Consider the following 19,716-nt stretch of genomic DNA (forward strand, 5'->3'; position numbering starts at 1 on the left):
ACCTATGTATTTGTAGCACATAAAGCTTGTTTGTATCTGTCCCGTGCAGTCGGGTCATTGGGGCAATTAGGGGCTCTTTTTCGAGCTAGAAAAATAAGAAATAAAATTTATCTGCTTCTAAACAGCTTTATTCAATAGAAAAATTTAAAAATATTGCATGAATTATGACATTTATTTTGTTTTCTAGATATAAATTAGTAACATCTCTAATTGTTTTAGTGCAAGATTAAACTGATGAACTTTATTTGTTTGTTAATCTATTAAGTCACCGACATCAAGTTTGAAAATAATGTCTCTGAATCTACAAGTCGTATCTCCAGAAGTAACGGAGAGTCTTCGAACAACTTATTGTTGACTAAAAAATAACTCCACATCTTTTGCCTTCTAAATAACAAATTGTACATGCACACCATCTAAACTACTACTTGCTTTTCTATGTACTTTAATTACGGAATAATGTCCTCGCCTGAGAACTGTGCTAGTTGATTCTTTATTTCTGTCAAATTCTTTGTATTTTTCTGAAGAAACACTGACGATTATTCTTTTTATTCCTCTCACAGACTGCGAAAACAAACCGTACATTTTCAGTTATCAAACCATAAGTCAGAGTAAAGTATAGCTACTTAAAACTGATCTTTTGCTTAGTGAAATGCGATTATAAATTTGATTACCGTGCACTTAAATTAAAACGGTGCAGTTACGTTGGTAGTTACAAATAAATTTCAAATTAAGGAAATTCAGCAGCACGTCCAATGTTTGTCACAGAGGGAAAAGAACATTTACTAAGAGTCTTTGTATGTCCATCCTCTTAACTGGAGGTCTGGGTCACCACGACTGTACACCACTGCAAGAAAATTAAACACCTTCAGCCGTCCTTATGAACTTATTTATTGTGTAACTACCAGTTGAGGGTTAATGGTTGGAGAGACGACATCACAGTTATAGAGTGTCTGCGTAAACCAGTTACACTAAAGAGCCAAAGAAAATGGAACACCTGCCTAATATCATCTATGGAAATGCCGCAACACGACGTGGCGAGGACTTGACTAATGTCTGAAGTAGTGCTCGAGGGAACTGACATCATGAATCCTGCAGGGCTATCCATAAATCCTTAAGAGCACGAGCGGGTGGAGATCTCTTCTGAACAGCACGTTGCAAGGCATCCCAGATTTGGTCAATAATCTTCATGTCTGGGGAGTTTGGTGGCTAGCAGGACTGCTTAAACTCAGAAGAGTGTTCCTGGAGCACCTCTGTAGCAGTTCTGGATGTGTCGGGAGTCGCATTGTCCTGCTGGAATTGCCCAAGTCCGTCGGAATGCACAATGGACATGAATGGATGGTTACGTACGGCCATCTATCAGAGACGAATTTAGACGTATCAGGGGTCCCATATCACTTCAACTGCACACGTCCCACACCATTACAGAGCCTCCACCAACTTCAACAGACCCCTGCTGACATGCAGGATCCAGGGATTCATGAGGTTGTCTCCATAACCGTACACATCCATCCGCTCGATACCATTTGAAACGAGACTCGTCCAACCAGGCAACACGTTTCCAGTCATCAACAGTCTAATGTCGATGTTGACGAGCCCAGGCGAGGCGTAAAGCTTTGTGTCGTGCAGTCACCAAGGGTGCACGAGTGGGCCCTCGGCTCTGATAGCGCGTATCGATTGTTTCGTTGAATGGTTCGCAAGCTGACACTTGGAACAGGACTGGAATCTCCAGCAGCATGCGGAAGGGTTGCACTGAATCGTTGAACGATTCTCTTCAGTCGTCGTTGGTCCCGTTCTTGCAGGATCTTTTTCCAGCCGCAGCGATGTCAGAGATTTGATGTTTTATTCACGGTACACTCGTGAACTGGTCGTAGGGGAAAATCCCCACTTCATCGCTACCTCGGAGATGCTGTGCCCCTTCGCTCGCGCGCCGACTATAACACCATGTTCAGACTCACTTAAATAGTCCGGAATGAGATTTTCACTCTGTAGCGGAGTGTGCGCTGATATGAAAGTTCCCGGCTGATTAAAAATGTGTGCCAGACCGAGACTCCTACTTTCCAATCTTCTCAGAAGCTGAGGATTAAAATTCTTCTGGGTGTTGTATTGTGTCATTGTGTAAAATACTTTGATTTAAATTGAGTAACTAACGTCTCTATCGTATTACAACCGCCTTGTCCTCAGGGAAGGCTCACTTTAAAATAAAACAATTTTTCTTTTAAACGGCAGCTACGTAGCAGATTGATGAGTTCCATCTGCACATGCACAGGAATGCTTTCAAGTGAAACGGAAATAGGATATAACATGGCAGAGTCCTCAAAACGTTTAGAAAAAATTTACTTCTAATTCTTTCAAGGCTACAATGAATTATTCAAATCTCACGAATTCTATAACGCCGCTGACGTGAGGGAAATGTACTGTGCTTTTTTATCAGAATTTGTCCCCTTCAAACCGCTGCTTTCTTGCTAAATGCTTCCCAAGCATATCAGAAATACGTTCGTTCTCACCTTGCAATGTCTTACTGTGGGCAGTGTGCAGGAAAGTCCACATAAATTGCGGAATCTGCAGTCTGCTCCTGATGCTCTATTTTTCGTAACATTTCCTTTTTCTTTGATAAATTCGAGATTAATGGGTCTTTCCAGGCGTACCCCTCAAATTAACCAATGTACTTTGCATTAGTTTATAAAGTCACCATAGTCTTCGTTCAGTTTCATCGAAACCTGTTGCAGTCCGCAGCTCGTGGTCGTGCGGTAGCGTTCTCGCTTCCCGCGCCCAGGTTCCCGGGTTCGATTCCCGGCGGGGTCAGGGATTTTCTCTGCCTCGTGATGACTGTGTGTTGTGTGACGTCCTAAGGTTAGTTAGGTTTTAGTAGTTCTAAGTTCTGGGGGACTGATGACCATAGATGTTAAGTCCCATAGTGCTCAGAGCTATTTGAACCATTTGAGCCAAACCTGTTGCAACTGACAGTGGATGATACGACTTAAGAAAATTTACTACTCGTTCTACCTGTTTCATCACGCGCCCTGTGCCTGCAAATTTAACACAAAGTGCTTCTTGATGTGCAGAACAATGAATCCCGTTGCAAATTTTTTGCTATTTTACCGTCAACTAAATCTTTAAAGCGTATCTACATGGTGCTGTTATACAAATTTACGTTACCTAGCGGCTGTGGGACTGCATAACGAATATTAAGAATTCTCCCGCTATTAATATTTATTTTTAAACGTTTCCGATAATATATCTGTAGATTGCTTCTTTTTGTGCAAAGAGCCACTGATCATCTGACCTTGCTATATACAACGACACCGCGATTGAAAAACCGAAGAAAGTCGTGCCAACCTACAAATGCTTTCCACAATGTTACATGAAATGTCACGTTGTACCGAGTACTTCCGATAAGGGCCTAGCAAAGCTGAGGCGCGCAAAATGGCGTCCCGCGTGCAGGTAGCCCATTATGCTCGTGTGAAATTCTACATCCTATGGCCGACTACATCGGCAAATTCTTCTGCATGTTATGTTAAAGGATGTCGGCACTACGTGTCTGGTTCTCGAATAGTGTACAGAAATTCCCAGAAGAGTGCAACGAACGATGACCGACCAAAGAGTTTAACATGCGTACTGAGGGTACGTATTGACTTTAGAAAGTAAGATACTAATCTCGTCCCACGTCAAAACCATTTCCCAGCAAGAGTGGCGCACTGTCTGAAGTGAGTACATGTTTTGAGTGTCCTGCAAACACCGTTTTGCTACGATGCTGATAACAGCTGTTGTGTATCATACTGTGCGAATGAAACGTCGTGGCAACTCTAAGCGCACTTCGAAGTTGAAGGACGTGGTAAAGTACGATTCTTGTGGGCAAACATCTACGTTGCACATAGACTCGCAACGAAGTTCTAGCGGCACATGGGCTAAATGCAATGCGGCATCCAGCCGTAGTGAAATGGTGCCGACAATTTCACCAAGGCCGCACAGGCGTGCGTAATATTGTGCGGGAAATCCAGTTCTTACACCATGCAGTGTTCGTTTTCTCGGCAAGCTGAGAGAATGTCTGGGAGGAAAAAGAGATTTTCCAACGATGAGGACGTACACACGTCAGTTCGGATCCGTGAAAAAGGAGCGGTTTTCTATCGTCGAGCAACTGAATGATTGGCAGGATGTTCCGACCGTCGTAAAGAAAGACTTGGTGACCATGTTCATACTATGTATAGTATCATGTATGTTTCACTTGAAGTGTGGGTCAGTATCCAATAAAACTTACTTTGTCTCCCTTAACTTACTTTCTGAGGTCTCCACGTATGACCAAAAGCGTCTATAAATGGTCTATTTTAAAAGAATTTCTGACGAGCTCACTTTATCTTTTGTTCTTTCTACGTGAGTCTCCCACCTTGAGCCAAGTTGCTCATTGCTAAGGGTGCTCATGTATTGTTGTGTCTGAGTTGTTGATAAAGAAGGAAGAGTAAATTACGATGTCCCAATATAACTTACACCAACAAAATGCTGAAGGAGCCCTATCAGGTTACCGTTCCTAAGCAATGAGGGAGTACCTATCACACTATTACATGCCCTCATTTATTGAGACGCGGAGAGCTGTTTCAGATTTAGCCTAGGGCACTGGCGCACAGTGTGTAGAGCAGGAAATGTTCAGCACCGACCTCATTCTGATCTGCTCAAGTCTGTAGTTAAAATTTCATGCACAATTGGAAGTCGACTCGGGTACGTTGAAGCAGACTGTACAGGCCCTAATCGGACGTTGGCAACCGCCGCTACGTAAGATGACAACGAAATGGTCGTATACTGTATGAGAGGAAATCTGAAGCTGTAACTTTTGATACGCTCATAAACTATAGTGTTTTTAAGAACAGGAAGAAATTTTCACCATTCCATTGACTAAATAAATTCTAACGCAGATAAAAAAATGAGGATATGCAACATTGTATAAACAGGTCCGTTACTCTTGTTAAGGGATTTATGGAAACCTCAACGTGGAATAAGTGTGTGGACTGGAAAATACTTCCTTCCGTTCAGAGTCTTAATCACTGCGCCATCTTTCTCGGTATAACACACTTGGAATCTTGTATGAAGCTTTACAATGTGTCAGATCAGAATCACTGTAGCCGAAACTGCTACTGGCACAATAGCTGATAAAGCGGCAAATTTTTTTGTCGTTTCACTCATTATTACATAGTTTCTCGGATTTAACATTTTATTCTGACGGAATCATTATAGCTTGTAAAATAAGAGATTATTTTTTTAACAGAAGTGTACGTGTACAACTGTCCATTATTTTGATTCACTTGACGTTATGCATAATTTATTTTATTTTTGGCACTTTCTGCATAGATAAATTGCAGCGGAAACAAAAGTTTCCAATTTCCATCGAAGCATTCATTAATTCTCTCCAGCACAAGTAAAAATTCATCGTTAATTTAATGGCCGCATTCTGTAAAATAATTTGCGCTTAGTCGTTAAAAACTGTCAGTCTCCGTAGTTCCTACCTGGCTGCTATGCGGGGGACCCGGTTTCTACTTCCGGTAGAGCCAGCAGCTATTGCCTCGTGGGAGGACTGGGACGGGGTACACTCAGCCTCGTGAGGCCGACTCACAAGTTACTTGATTGTGTAGTAACGGCTCAGAGTTGAACAAAACCGACAACGACAGGAGAACGGTGCCCGTCCATAAGTCATTCAATCAACGCCATTGGCAGAGGATGACACGTCACTCGGTCGGTTCCGATTAGTCCTTCTGGGCCAGAACGCGATTTGCTCGCTTGCTTTAAACTTTATCAGTCACGTGGTCACACACATTTTTAAGCAGCGCGAAATGAATACTCAAATTTTAAATTGTGTTATGAATGAGGTTTGTGTTTCGATTCGTTTTTTAAGCTTCGTATGGCAGTTAAATGTTCTAGCATTGGAATTTAATAGAAATAAGTCTCGGAAAACTTTTGACATTGTATGTAGGTACGGATATTAGCAATCATAGCGATTTGCAAATAATCAACGAAAATTAACGTTTCTGTGAACATATTTAACCTGTGATTCAAAAGCACATAATATTTTTGTAGCGTGACATTGTCCCTGACCTCAGTATCCATTGAACGTTTAACCCAACCTTCACGCTAAACATCCATATGCTTTCCAATATCTGTTCACATCGAAAAAAATGAGCAAAAAATCGATTATTATCTTTAGTCTTTCTAATTATTTCATATAAATCCTACTATTTCACTTTTCTAAGGTCTGAGGAAGTAACCTCTGTCCTGTACGACTCTCTTATCCTTTACGTCCAGATTTGGTATTCTTCCCAAGATTTTCTCCTTTTGGACCTGCTTCTGAAGGCTAAACTCATGTCATCCATTAGTAAGTACAGACAAGCATTTGATTCCTAATAAACACAGCAAATAGATTTAACTCTGCCAGCAGCGTGGAATATAATATAGATTTAAACCTTCCGAAAATGTGACTGTATAATATTTAACTTCATAATTTCGATTATGGTTTTCAAATATGGAATTGCTGCATTGGTATTAATTCTTGCGGATGTATAGGCAAGAATATATGAAGAGACCTTCTCCCATTCACACTTCATTCTGAGAAGTGTCAACAAATATCCATCTATGACATTCATGTAACAGCAGACTATATGCGACGTCATGAAAATTCAAACACAAGGCATCGATAGTGGCGATGTCAACAGAAATAACAGTGATTTTATTTACACACTTTTGTGAGGTCTCTTAAGTTCTGGAGTTCAGTCAGGGGTTACATTTGTCGGTTCATTGTGAGGAACGTCTGCTGCATGAACGAATCGTCTGACTACCGCAAAAAAAAATTCCATTCCTGGTTGTTTTGTTACAGTAAAGCAGCTAAATCGGCTCTGTGCCGTCAGTAAGGATCGAACAAACAACTCCATAATTCATTTGTTACGCAGTGGAATTTTTTATGTAGAGAGGAGTGGCGGAACATGGCATGGCACTACCATGCTGGAGCTTGATTTGGATTAGCGATATGTAAATGGACGCAGGTGCTTGTGCTTATAGGGACTTTTAGAAAGTGAAATAACTGTTCAGAAAGGATATTTCCTATGTTAACTGTGGGTTCCTGCCCACTCGTCTCTTATGGGGTGCCTAAGAAGCTGTTTCCGCGGATAACTAGACAAAATACAAGAAAATCATATTAATGGAGTTTATTACAGTAATTGAATTGGCAATACTTAAATTTTGTTTCTACATGATGGGTCGCAAGTAATTGGCGACATGCAAATAATCAATGTCCTTCGATATACACAATTTCCATGCAAGCTAATCACACAAGTTCAGAAGTGACTGCTATCGTTAATATCGCTGCGGCTCTTCTTGTCTGGCTCCAGTAGTGCGTGTCTTCTTCTCCGGGTCTACGAGTGTGCCCGAGGCTTTTTTTTTTTTTTTTTAGAGGTGGAGCCCCTCCACGCCCACACCGGCATGATGGCCAACACAAAAGGTCTACTGCCATCTCTGCATAAGGGTTAGTATTCACTAAAGTGAGGTGTCGCAGGATGTGGGTGCTGCGATGTTTGCGTACGTCTGGTTAGGATTAACCATTAATACGCGCTCATCTGGAGATAGATTGGTCGAAATCTGACGAAGGGTAGCGGTTTGAAGGGCAGAGGAAAAAAAGTGCCAAGGCAAGAGCCAAGGGAAAAAAACCTCTGCGAAAGTTAGGTCGGGCGGCAAGAGCAGTAGCGGTTATCTTGCTGCCTGCGATAGGTTGTGCAAGGATAGGCTTTGTTAGTAGTGGGTATCATGCATGTCGATACCTTGACGTTGTGCGCTTGTGCTGCTCGGCGGCTGGCGCTGGGTGCTGGTACAGAGTCCTCGTTCAGCGTCCTGCAACCTGCAACAGTTATGTTTGTTATCGGTCATGTGTCCGATAGGTCATATACCGGAGGCACAGTGTGAGGGAGTGTTGGGAGATTGTTCGTGCGTCTGTGGGCGAGCTCGTCGGTGTCCCTGCTGTGGCCTGTTGGTCGGCTCTAATGGCAGCTGGTAGTTGCCAGTCAGTATTGCTGATATGCAGGGGCTTACCGACGTTTGTCGCTGTTTGCGTATGTTAGTTTACCATAGGTGGTTATGCCCTAGCTAGCAGTGTCTTTGGACGCTTGTGTTTCCACCTGTGGTTGTGATCGTAGTTTCCCAGAGTGAGGATGAAAGGATTGTTCGAGTGTCTCGAGTTCCTGTATAGTCGTGTGGCGTGTTTCTTGGATACTTCCTTGATGGTATCAAGGCGGTATTCATGGTGAAGATCCACGGTGCGTGTGTAGCGTGGAGCATTGCTAATGATTCGTAGCACTTTGTTCTGTATGATCTGCAGGCGGCGCAGTCGTGTGGGAGCTGCATATCCCCAGACGGGAGCTGCGTACGTCATCAGAGGTCTAATCAGTGTCGTGTATAAGGACCTCGACACCCTCCTATTCAGTATGCTTTCCCTGTTGAGCATTGGGTAGAGCTGTTTGAGCCTCGCGTGCGCTCGGTTGGCAACGTATTCGATGTGGTCCCCCCATGTAAGTTTCCGGTCCAGCCAGACACCAAGGTATCTGACTTTCTCTCGGAAACGTATTGGGCGTGTATGTAGTGTTATCGGTCTACAGTGTTGGTGTTTGCGCAGTAGTTTCGGTCTGCGTGTGAACAGAACTGCTTCGCACTTGTCGACGTTTACTTTAATACGCCATCGCTCCAGCCAAGGCTCAGCTGTTCTGAGTGCTGTCTGTATTCGTGAGTTGATGTTCGACGGTTTCCAGTCTTGCGCGAGGATGGCGGTGTCATCCGCGTAGACGGCTAACGTCGTGTTTCGTGTCGCTGGGTAGGCGAGGCTAGGCGGCGCGTCGCTTTTATTCCCTTCGTGCAGAGGCCACTCCTGTCGTGGTGACGTCCTGGTCAGCGTGCTATTGGCTGACGTCGTCTCACAGCCCTCTCTGCTGTATCATTCTCGATCTTCGTGCCGGCGCTCGTCGTTACTGCGGAACATTAACGTAATGATGCAACTATCTATATGACTAAGAAAACTGAATCGCACTATAGAGTGAATCAGATCAAGTTTCTCCCTGGTATCCCAAAAGCCCAATCTGAACTTTAGCGACCATATAACAGGACAAATAACAGCGACGGCTCTATGTCAGATTAATTCCTGTTCACCATGCTCAGACAGAGTCGAAAAAAACCCAGACATCAATGAGGAAGGCGTACGATTTTCATTCAGTGCAAAGCTCGTAGTAATATAACTCACGTCTTTGTATTGTCATTCTTCGCCGCAAGCAACTCAAAATATAGGGGCATTCGAGCAGCAACCAACACGTGACAAATATCCAATAGCGAGATAATTACCTTTGCTTGAAAAGGGATGTCCCGTCTAACGTATGACGGACAGCGAGAGGGGCACTACCGAGTCACTAACTGTGGGGCCACTTGAGTAAAGCCCAGGCATTCCGGTTACAAACTAGCAGATTTGTTGTTGCGTGGCAGTTCTTTTTTTTTTCTTTTCTTGGCAACGCTGGAATGCAGATAAACACTTGTAGCAATGTTTATCAATGTACCATTGCTCATAGATACCGCAACAAGGGCTCTGCATGAGAACGACGCAGGACACCACATCCATTGTCCATTGGGTGAGACTGTAAACTGAACACATCAAAGACAAGACGGTACAACGAAAATTTCGGCGCTCTAGAGGACAGAGTGAGGGAAACTATTGACAAAGCTGCCGAGCTATTGCAGCCAGCAGATTAAACAGTCTTATAATCAGATAATGATCAACGAGCCAATCAATCGAGCTGTCAGTCATTGGTCAGAAAAAAAATCAACCAGCAATGACGTCATTTAGTGATCAGTCAGTGAATTAGCAATACAGAGAGAGAAGAAGTGCACAGGATGAGACAGACAGCGACAGTCTCTGTTCGGGAGGCAAGTCACCCTATTGTAGACCGGTCTTGAGGCTTTGAGTCAGAGCACTGGAAGAATTGCGATCATTCTTCTCTTCGTGACATACTCTTTTTCTGCTCCACGTCAAATGGACATTCCTTGAGGTCAGTGTTGAACATCTGACTACACTTCAACGTCCGACCTCATCCTCCAAATATAACGCTCGCACCACCTCAGCGAAACAATAACCGCAAGCAGTAATTCCAAGAGCGCAAGCACAGTAATACCATGTCGGCCACCAGGAGCCGCACTCTACCTGAAAGGATTAAGGTTTGGCAGTCTGCCACCACGCCACGGGAGAAGAGCAGAATTAACCCCCCCCCCCCCCCAGGGTGTTGCCTCATAGCCACACAACACGGAAGATGAAAGCTGCCCTCTGTCAACCCCCTGTCACACAAACGACGAAGGATGCTCGACGCGTCGTGCCAACCCCGAATCTGTCGTGCATTCATTCGTGCCATCATAGTGTTGCTCCGCCTCGCCAGTCCTACTTAGTGCTAATAATATTAAATCTCGTAATATTGTTAGCAAATTTGGCTATCGGACTTCGTAAAGGAATGCAGATTCTAATATGTGTAGTGTAAAACAACCATATAACTGAATTTCGTTGTTAATCATTCACACCAAATAGGAGCACGAAGCTGAGAACACCACACACATAAATGCAAGCAGAGCTGAAGTTTCGTTATTTAAATTATAACTGAATAGCTGAAGGTTATTCGCTTAATTTAATACATCACAGAAAGTGATACAAAGTTCGGTCATTTAGGTAATGGTAGAGTTTCATATTATAAGTGGGTGTTCTGAAAAGTAATGCCTCCTAATTCTTTATTCTGTTCTCAATATCGATAGCGGTGTTACATGTCATGTATATTACTCGGTCGACTTTCCCGCTTCACTGATGCAAGCTGCACCCTCCGTCGATAGAGGACTCCGAATTGTAGCTTGTAACATGGCGGTTTGTAAAGTAATTATGACGGTGTGTGAGAATCAGCATGCTGTAATCGAGTTTCTAACAGCAGAAAACGTGTCTCCACTTGACATCCACAGAAGAATGTATGTTGTGTACTGTGATTATTGTGTCGACACCATTAATTCGCAACACTGGGTTGCTCGTGTCCATAATGGAGACATCGATGGTCCTAACATCAACGTGTGTGAAAGAGCTGAGAGTCTTTCCAAAACCAGAGGAATACTTTCGAGGACTTTACTTTGATAGGGATGAAGGGCTGCAAGCTTTGGCTCCGTCAAACAAGTCAAGCATTCTACAGGGACGGTATCAACAAACTAGTCCCTCGAAGGGAGAAGTGTGTCAGTCGCCAGGGTTACTATGTTGAGCAATGAAAAATAAACAAGTACAGTGTTAATAAACATTGTTTTATTTAACAAGGTTTAAGTGTTTCCACATAAAAATTCAACGCATTACGTTTCAGCAGGTCTTCGTATTACTAAAGAACAACATGCCCGTAAATAGCATTTTTTGTTATCTCTTGAGAATATCACACTTAATAAGTGGAAGTCGCTAAGAAGAAGAAGAAGAAGTCAAGAAGTGGCCTCTCAAGCTGATGTAGCTTCATTTTATAATATGTAAAGACTCAGCCGCAGGATGCCATTATCGGCACTGAATCTCTACGTTGACCGCTGACAGCTTCTCTGGTTGGCAGAGGCTCAAGCTAAGACATTGCTCGCGTGCCATATGGGCATTCGTACGTATTTTCCCGCGTCCAGCCATCATGATCTAGGGTTTCCGTAATTTCCCTACACTAATCCAGGCAAATGTTGGGATGGTTCCTTTGAAAAGGTGCGGCCGATTTCCATCTCCATCCATGACACAACCCGAGCTTTTGCTCCATCTCTAAGACGTCGATGTTGACGGAACGTTAAACCAGATCTTCCTTCCTTCATTCCGTCCTTCCTTCGTACGTATTTTCAATACATTTCATAACGGATAATCATGTGATGCATGGGACTTACAGTACTGACAATGGCCAAGAATCGAGCCATTATACACGCACACGTGACTGATTTTCCTTTATTTTAGGATATTTAACAATTTTCATTCGTTCATACTCATTGCTAGAATACTTTTTTATTAGCATAGTTTTATTTTTAATATGATTGATTTTAAGACGAGATAAATATTAAATATTGGTAGATCACTCAGATTGTAGTCTGTTAAGTGTTGATATAAATTTTCCGTTAGCATTATTACAATGATGATATTTCACGAGTACATGTCGCAGTATCTGTACTGATTTTTGGCTGTTTATGAGGTTGAAAGCTTCTAACTAAACCAGGACATTGGTTATTTATTATTTGTCTCTCCATTCGGGAGCAGTTCCTAGGAAAACCTCACAAAAACAAGGACTAGGCCTTCTACCACATGAAATATTTACTTACAGAAAAATTCCCTCTGAGTCTAAAAATTGACATTTGATTAATATTTTTTTTTTACAGTTACAGCATATTGGTTATTAAGAGTCTTTCTCGAAATAATTGAAGCTTGTTTCGGAAATAGGCTACAATGTAATAACTGTTCGTATATGAGATTAGGTTTTTTTTCATTTTGTGTTTTTGACAATTCAGTTTAAAGTTGTGTTAAATTTTGATCAACGGTTTGCATTTTTATTTTAAGAAGTTAGAACTGGAACTTCCTAGTTTTTTCATTAGTCTACAGCGTCAATTCTCTTCGCTGTTTGCACATTTTGACACACATTGGTTACAAACAAATTTGTGGTTAACAACAATATTTCGAAGTAGTCGTACATCATAAACAGATGCAGTTGGACGCAGTGGGATGCGACAGAATGCAGTCGGATGGAGTAGGTGGCTGGATTTCAGGCAAGTGTTTTCTTGTGTTGTGAAGTCCACGTGTGTAGATTGTTCGAAGTAGAAACTTCTGGCGCGCTACACGACATCCGGTGGCGAACTATATAAAACATTTTAAACAGTATAATTATTAATTAAAGACATACAAAAATTTCCTGTGGAAGAATACAGATTAAACAATCCGAGGGGCAGAGTTACTCTGATACTCTCATTCATGAAATTAACTAAATTCTAGTATCGGTTGTATCAAAGGAGGTGGTTGTTAATGAATTTTGAGTAAACAGTATTACTATTATCATGTTTCACGTAGTATATAGTTTTTATTTACATCTTCCAGCAATTTGAAGTCAATGCACATACTTTGCAAGCGTCCTTGTAGTTTTGCATTAGACTTGTTCGTTGCACGTAGCCCAGTCTAGAAACAGGTGATTTCCCGTGTTTTCATGACCAAGTCGCTTATTGGCTGTGGTGACCGTTCTGGCAAAAGTCAGTTCCAGTTCTTTCTGGTTACGCAGCTTATAGAGAACACACAGTCTCTTCCTGATAGACACTGACACTGTGGTTGGTGTTCACATTCGGGGTTTTGCCTTCACATGCACAGCACTCAAGAATTGACTAGCTTCTCACACACTACAGCGCTGCTAACGGTTAGTGTTCATTTGTCACCATCAACTTGCAGGCTTTGTACAATTTTGCTTTGTGTCTCCATTCACTTCACGCTTTTGTTACTACACAGTTAAACTTTCCTTAATCATATGTGCGTTAAGTTCATATCGTCAATAGCTGCAAGCCTTTCAAAAGACCACCATGTTAAAACAGAACCGAAATTAAATTTACCTAGCGATAATCAATTCTCTTAACTAGATTGTACAAGAAAACCTGTTATGCTTAGAAACATAAGAAATGCCTTCAGCATTCAGCTCCTTTGTACTCGAGGAATGTACCCATGTCTGAAATCTCTTATCGTTTTAGTTCAAGATACAGATAGTTCATCGTGAACAGACCACTCAAACCCGAAAAGCAAACACTAAAACGCTCTAGATTGCAACGTGTTCATCATCTTTCAGTTTTCGTAGAATATCTCACGGTTTGATACTTGACTATACTCGATGGCGCACATGTCAGCAGCACTTAACACTGCTTGATTAGTGGTTCTCAAACTGTGGGGCGCGACCGCGAGGGGGGGTGGGCGGGGGGGGGGGGGCTTGAATGGCGTGCAAGAGGGAGGTGCGTTATGTTAGGAAAAAAAGTATATTCTTAGTAGCAAAGAATTAGGTTTATCTTTTCACGAACAAACGACATGCCTCTGATCTGGTCAATTTCGCCCGACGTCGTGTTAACGACACACGTGGTCGATGACAATGAAATCGCTCTCACATTGTCAGCATTGTTTCAAATGGTCGATTGAGCTGCGCGACTTCAACGCCACCTAGAAACAAAGCCTACACACACGAGGTGAGTAGGTGTTATTCCTAGGTGGCGTTGCTTCCTTCGATAGTCGGTGGAATACCCTTTGTCGCCACCGCCATTACTGTTCCCGTAACTACCCCGCGCAGTGCAAGGTTTGGCTCGTGTATCTCAACGCATCCTTGTAGTGACGACTATAATTATAGTTTTATAATTAGAGACTTTGCAAGGAAGACTTTACTGCAGTGTGAAGCGGTTTCTGATTAGTGACAAACATCAAGACCGCAGTGGTCCGTCAACTGGCTGAGGGAAGCGAGATACGCCAAAGGCGAAAACGAGGAGGTATGATGAGAACTGTTTATTGCTAGACTTCACAAAAACTACAATCAGTGGTGAAGAACGTCCGCAGTGTGTAGTTTCTTTAACGAATTTAGCTTCTGTTAGCATGAAGCCTAATAAGTTAAAGCGACATCTAGAAACCAAACATCCTGAATTAACGGGAAAACCAAAAGATTTTTTTTGTCAGGAAACTAAATGTTTTCTTAACTGCCCAGAAGAACTTTGCTAGAACGACGAATGAACGTCTAAGGCCCTTTTAGCTTCTTACCTGATTTCTGATAGAATCGCTAAATTGAAGAAACCACACACGGTTGCAGAAACTCTGGTTTTACCAGCAGCGATTTATGTAGTGTCAACAATTTTTGTCGACCCATTTGATCAACAGCTGAAAAGTATTCCTGTCTCTAATGACAAAGTGCATAGAAGAATTTTAGACATTTCTGACGATTTACTCGAGCAGTTAATAGACCAATTGCGTAACAACTATTTCGCACTTCAAGTTGACGAAGCAACTGACATTCATAAAGATGCTCATTTGATTGCTTATGTTCATTTCGTTGTTGAATTTAGCATTCGAGAAGAATTTATTTTCTATCAACCGATGCTGAAACCAGCTACAGCTGAAAGCCTTTTTGACATGCTCAATACTTTTTTTTTTAATCAAAACGGTGCATTGGAGTATGCGCAGGTGGAGATCACTCAATGTCTGGAATTGATGATAGATTGCAAGGGAAAGTTAAAGCTGTAGCTGTATTGACTCACTGCATGATACATCGGGTGGCTCTGGCCGCTAAGGAACTTAGTACGCACTTTCATGAAGTTCTGCAAATGGTTATGCAAAGAGTTAATATTATTAAGGCAAAATGTATAAATTCAAGGCTTTTTAAAGTGGTATGTAAGGAGATGCGTGCTGAACACACTAAGTTGCTCTGTTTTAGTAATGCTCGATGGCTTTCGAGGGTAAAGTATTGAAAAGAATGTTTGAACTGAGGAATGAGGTATTTTGTTTTTTAAAGGAGAGAATTCAATCTTTGACAGACTGTTTCAACAACGGACATCTTTTATTTAACATGTCTTACCTTAATGATATTTTTGAGAAACTAAATATTCTGAACACTTCACTTCAAGGTAATCAGGCAACTATACTATCATAAAATGAAAAGGTGAAGGCATCCATAAAGAAATTAGAGCAGTGGACAAACCCAATGGAGAGTGGCATACTAGAGATGTTCCCTACTATAGTGTCACTGTTAGAGGATACAGATAATATGATACTTCCAATGGCGATAAAAGCTTGCTTTCTTCATCATCTAGCAAAGTTTAAAATCACTTTGAGCAATATTTGAACAATGGTTTTAATAAATTTAATTCGATTAAAAATCTATTCATAAATGTTCCTGGAGCATCGTTTCTAAATATAGAAGAGCAAGAACAAGTTGTTGAACTCACTTGTGATACTTCACTAAATAGTAAATTTAATGAGTTTTGGATACATGTTAGCAAGGACTTCCCAACGCTAAGCGAAAATGCAATGAAGATCCTGATTCCTTTTGCAACAACATACTTGTGCAAGACCGGATTTTCAGCTTTTTCATCTAAGAAGTTGAACTACCGTTCAAATCTAAATGTAAACAAAGAACTGCTATTCTGCTGTTCCTCCACGTCTTGAGAAACTTTGTTCTCTAAAGCAAGCTCATCCATCACACTGAACTTTTTAATTTAAATTTTTACTGCTCTTGTAATTCTTGTTTCCTGAATTGTAAATAATGTTCATTTCATAGTTTCTGAATAATGAAAACGTGATAAAGATATAAAAAAATTGTTCCATATTTTCGTTCTAGTAATTCATGTTATTTTTGGCTTCTGCTGCGTAAAATCCTTTTAGGCTGAGTTTGGTAAACATAATGAGGAAAAAGTATAAAATCTGACTATTTGTGGTAATAACAATAGACCTGGGGGCCTGTACTATTTTTTCCAGTGAAAGGGGGCCACGAGAAAATAAGTCTGAGAACCACTGTGCTTCATCATTATTTTATTCTGACCACAAACCCAAGTGAAACTGCTTAACATTTATGTCCTTGTTTGCAAATAGTATGCACATTTCCATGCACAATTATTATTCCTTCTACTTTCATTATAATACTTATGAATAGAAAGAACAAAAAATGAATATTATTCTATTAATTTCTTTGCATAAAAGTATGAATATACAGTCTCTAAATAGCTTCTCTGCACCTCATTTGAAATCTACATTTTAAAAAACATGAATGGTCTTATAGTTTTGATTTAAATCATTCACATTCCTTGGGATTAGTTAATTCTACTATTTCTCTGGAGTCTAATGAAAAGCTTAACAGATATCTATATGTGTACATTAATATTAAGTTAATAAAATAAAAAGTTGTTCATGAAACAACTTAACTCTACACTTAACATTCCATTTACATTCACACATCGATACTTACATATCATACTTTTCACACTTCCTGTGAACCTTATTTAATCATAATATATTTTCAAGCCCTTATGGGCATTAGTCCCTTAGTCCTTTTTTCCTTAATGTAGTCAAATAGGAGAGTAGGTAGGTATCATCATCTTTCACTTCTTCTTTACAATAACTGCTCGTTTTCATCAAGGGGTGAATAGGAAGGCAGACAGAATGGTTCGTGAAGTAGACGTTTAGATGATGAAATAAACTTTAATGACACTGTGCCTTTCTTCAAATACTTTAGCATATTTCAATAAAACATTAACTAAATTTGATCCTTGAATCCAAGTCGAACATTGAGGTTTTGACAACTTTAACCGAATATGCTGTTCTATATTCAATTCACTATTTCGGAATGCTACTACTATAATGATTTCGTATTCTCTTTATTCATGTACTCTACTTTGATTCCCTGGCAATATTTTCCATGGTTAGTGTTAGTATTGACGATGTTAGTCTCCACTTTCCACTTATTGACTTAAAATATTCGTTTCCCCATGTATTGGTTCACTATAGCATTTTTCTCACGCAAGAAATCAATACGTATTATGCAGTCCATGGTTAATGCCTTTACTACAAGGAATGTGACCCTCATTGCCACATTTACTACAGTTAGTGGATTGCAGGTCTGCTATTTAATTATCTGAGATCGTGTTGCTATATCTCTCATGACCATGCATCCATTGATTGTCATAGTGGGAAGCTTAACCACCTAACAATGTTTCAAAACAGTTTAGAAAAATTGCGTTCACAGGAGCGCCTGTGTCTACTACTATATACTATTGTATGTATATCTCCAGTCGTTTCAAGTATAGCCGACTGTGACATACAGTTAATGTTGTCAACAATTAATTCTTTTGTCACATTACTACCATTGTCATGTCTTATTAAATTAACATTTTCCTGTCCACCCATTTTTCGATCGACCGTTCGACCTAAACAGGGTCAAATATAGTTTTCCGAACATGGTACAAACAATTTATTCTACATCTACATGAACACTCTGCAAATCACACTTAATTGCCTGGCTGAGGGTTCGTGGAACCACCTCCCCAATAATTCTCTATTGTTCCACTCTCGAATAGCGCGCGGAGAAAACGAACAACTATATCTTTCCATGCGAGCTCTGATATCCCTTATTTTATGATGATGATCGTTTCTCCCTATGTAGTTCGGCGTCAACAAAATATGTCCGCAATCGGGGAGAAAGTTGGTGATTGAAATTTCGTGAGGAGACTCTGCCGCAACGATAAACGCCTTTGTTTTAATGGTGTCCATCCCAAATCCTTTATCCTATCCGAGACACTCTCTCCCCTATTTCGTGGTAATGCAAAGCGTGTTGCTCTTCCATGAACTTTATTGACGTACTCCGTTAATACTATCTGGTAAAGATCCCCAACTGCGCAGCAGTACTCCAGAAAAGATGGACAAGCGTAGTGTAGGCAGTCTTTTTAGTAGACCTGTTGCATTTTCTAAGTACTCTGCCAATAAAACGCAATCTCTGTTTTGCCTTCCCCACAACATTTTCTATGTGTTCTTTCCAATTTAAATTGTTCGTAATTGCAAATCCTAGGTGTTTAGTTGAGTGTACGGCCTTTAGATTAGACTGATTTTATCGTGTAACCGATGTTCCGGATTCCTTTAGCACTCATGTGGATGAACTAACACTTTTCATTATTTAGGGTTAATTTCCAATTTTCGCACCGTTCAGATATCTTTTGTAAATCGTTTTGCAAATTTATTTTGATCTTGTGATGAGTGTACTAGACGATAAAGGACAGCATCATTTGCAAACAACCTAAGATGCATGCTCAAATTGTCTCCTAAATAGTTTATATAGATAAGAAACACTAGAGAGCCTATAACACTACCTTGGGGAACGACAGAAATCACTTCTGTTTTATTCGATGATTTTTCCGTCAGTTACTACGGACTGCGAGCTCTCTGACAGGATATCACGAGTCCAGTCATATAACTGAAACGATATTCCATAAGCCCGAAATTTCCCTACAAGCCGCTTGTGTGGTATAGTGCAAAAAGCCTTTTGGAAATCTAGAAATACTGAGTCAATTTGAACTCCCTGGTCAATAGCACTCAACACTTTGTGTGTGTAAATAGCTACTCGTGTTTAACAAGAATCATGTTTTCTAAATCCATGTTGACTGTGTCAACAGACCGTTCTTTTCGAGGAAGTTCATATGTTGGAACATAATATATGTTCCGCAACCTGCTGCATATCGACGTTAATGATATGGGCCTGTAATTTAGTGGATTACTCCTACTACCTTTCTTGAATATTGGTGTGACCTGCGCAACTTTTCGGTCTTTGGGTGAGGATCGTTCGACAAGCGAGCGGATGTATATGGTTGTTAAGCATGGAGCAATTGCATCAGGATACTCTGAAAGCAAACTTTCTTTCATTAAGTGATTTAAGTTGCCTCACTACTCCGAGATTATTTACTTCTAAGTTACTCATGTTTGCAGCTGTTCTTCACTCGAATTCTGAAATGTTTAATTCGTCTTCTTTGGTGAAGGTATTTCGAAAGGCTGTGTTTAGCAACTCTGCTATCACAGTTCTGCCATCAATAGTATTCCCATTACTATCGCGCAAAGATGGCATTGGCTGTGTCTTGCCACTAGCATACTTTATGTACGATCAGAATCTCTTTGGATTTTGTGTCAGGTTTTTAGATAAAGTTTCGTTG

This window comes from Schistocerca cancellata, chromosome 2 (genome assembly GCF_023864275.1).
Source record: "Schistocerca cancellata isolate TAMUIC-IGC-003103 chromosome 2, iqSchCanc2.1, whole genome shotgun sequence".
Classification (NCBI taxonomy): Eukaryota; Metazoa; Arthropoda; class Insecta; order Orthoptera; family Acrididae; genus Schistocerca; species Schistocerca cancellata.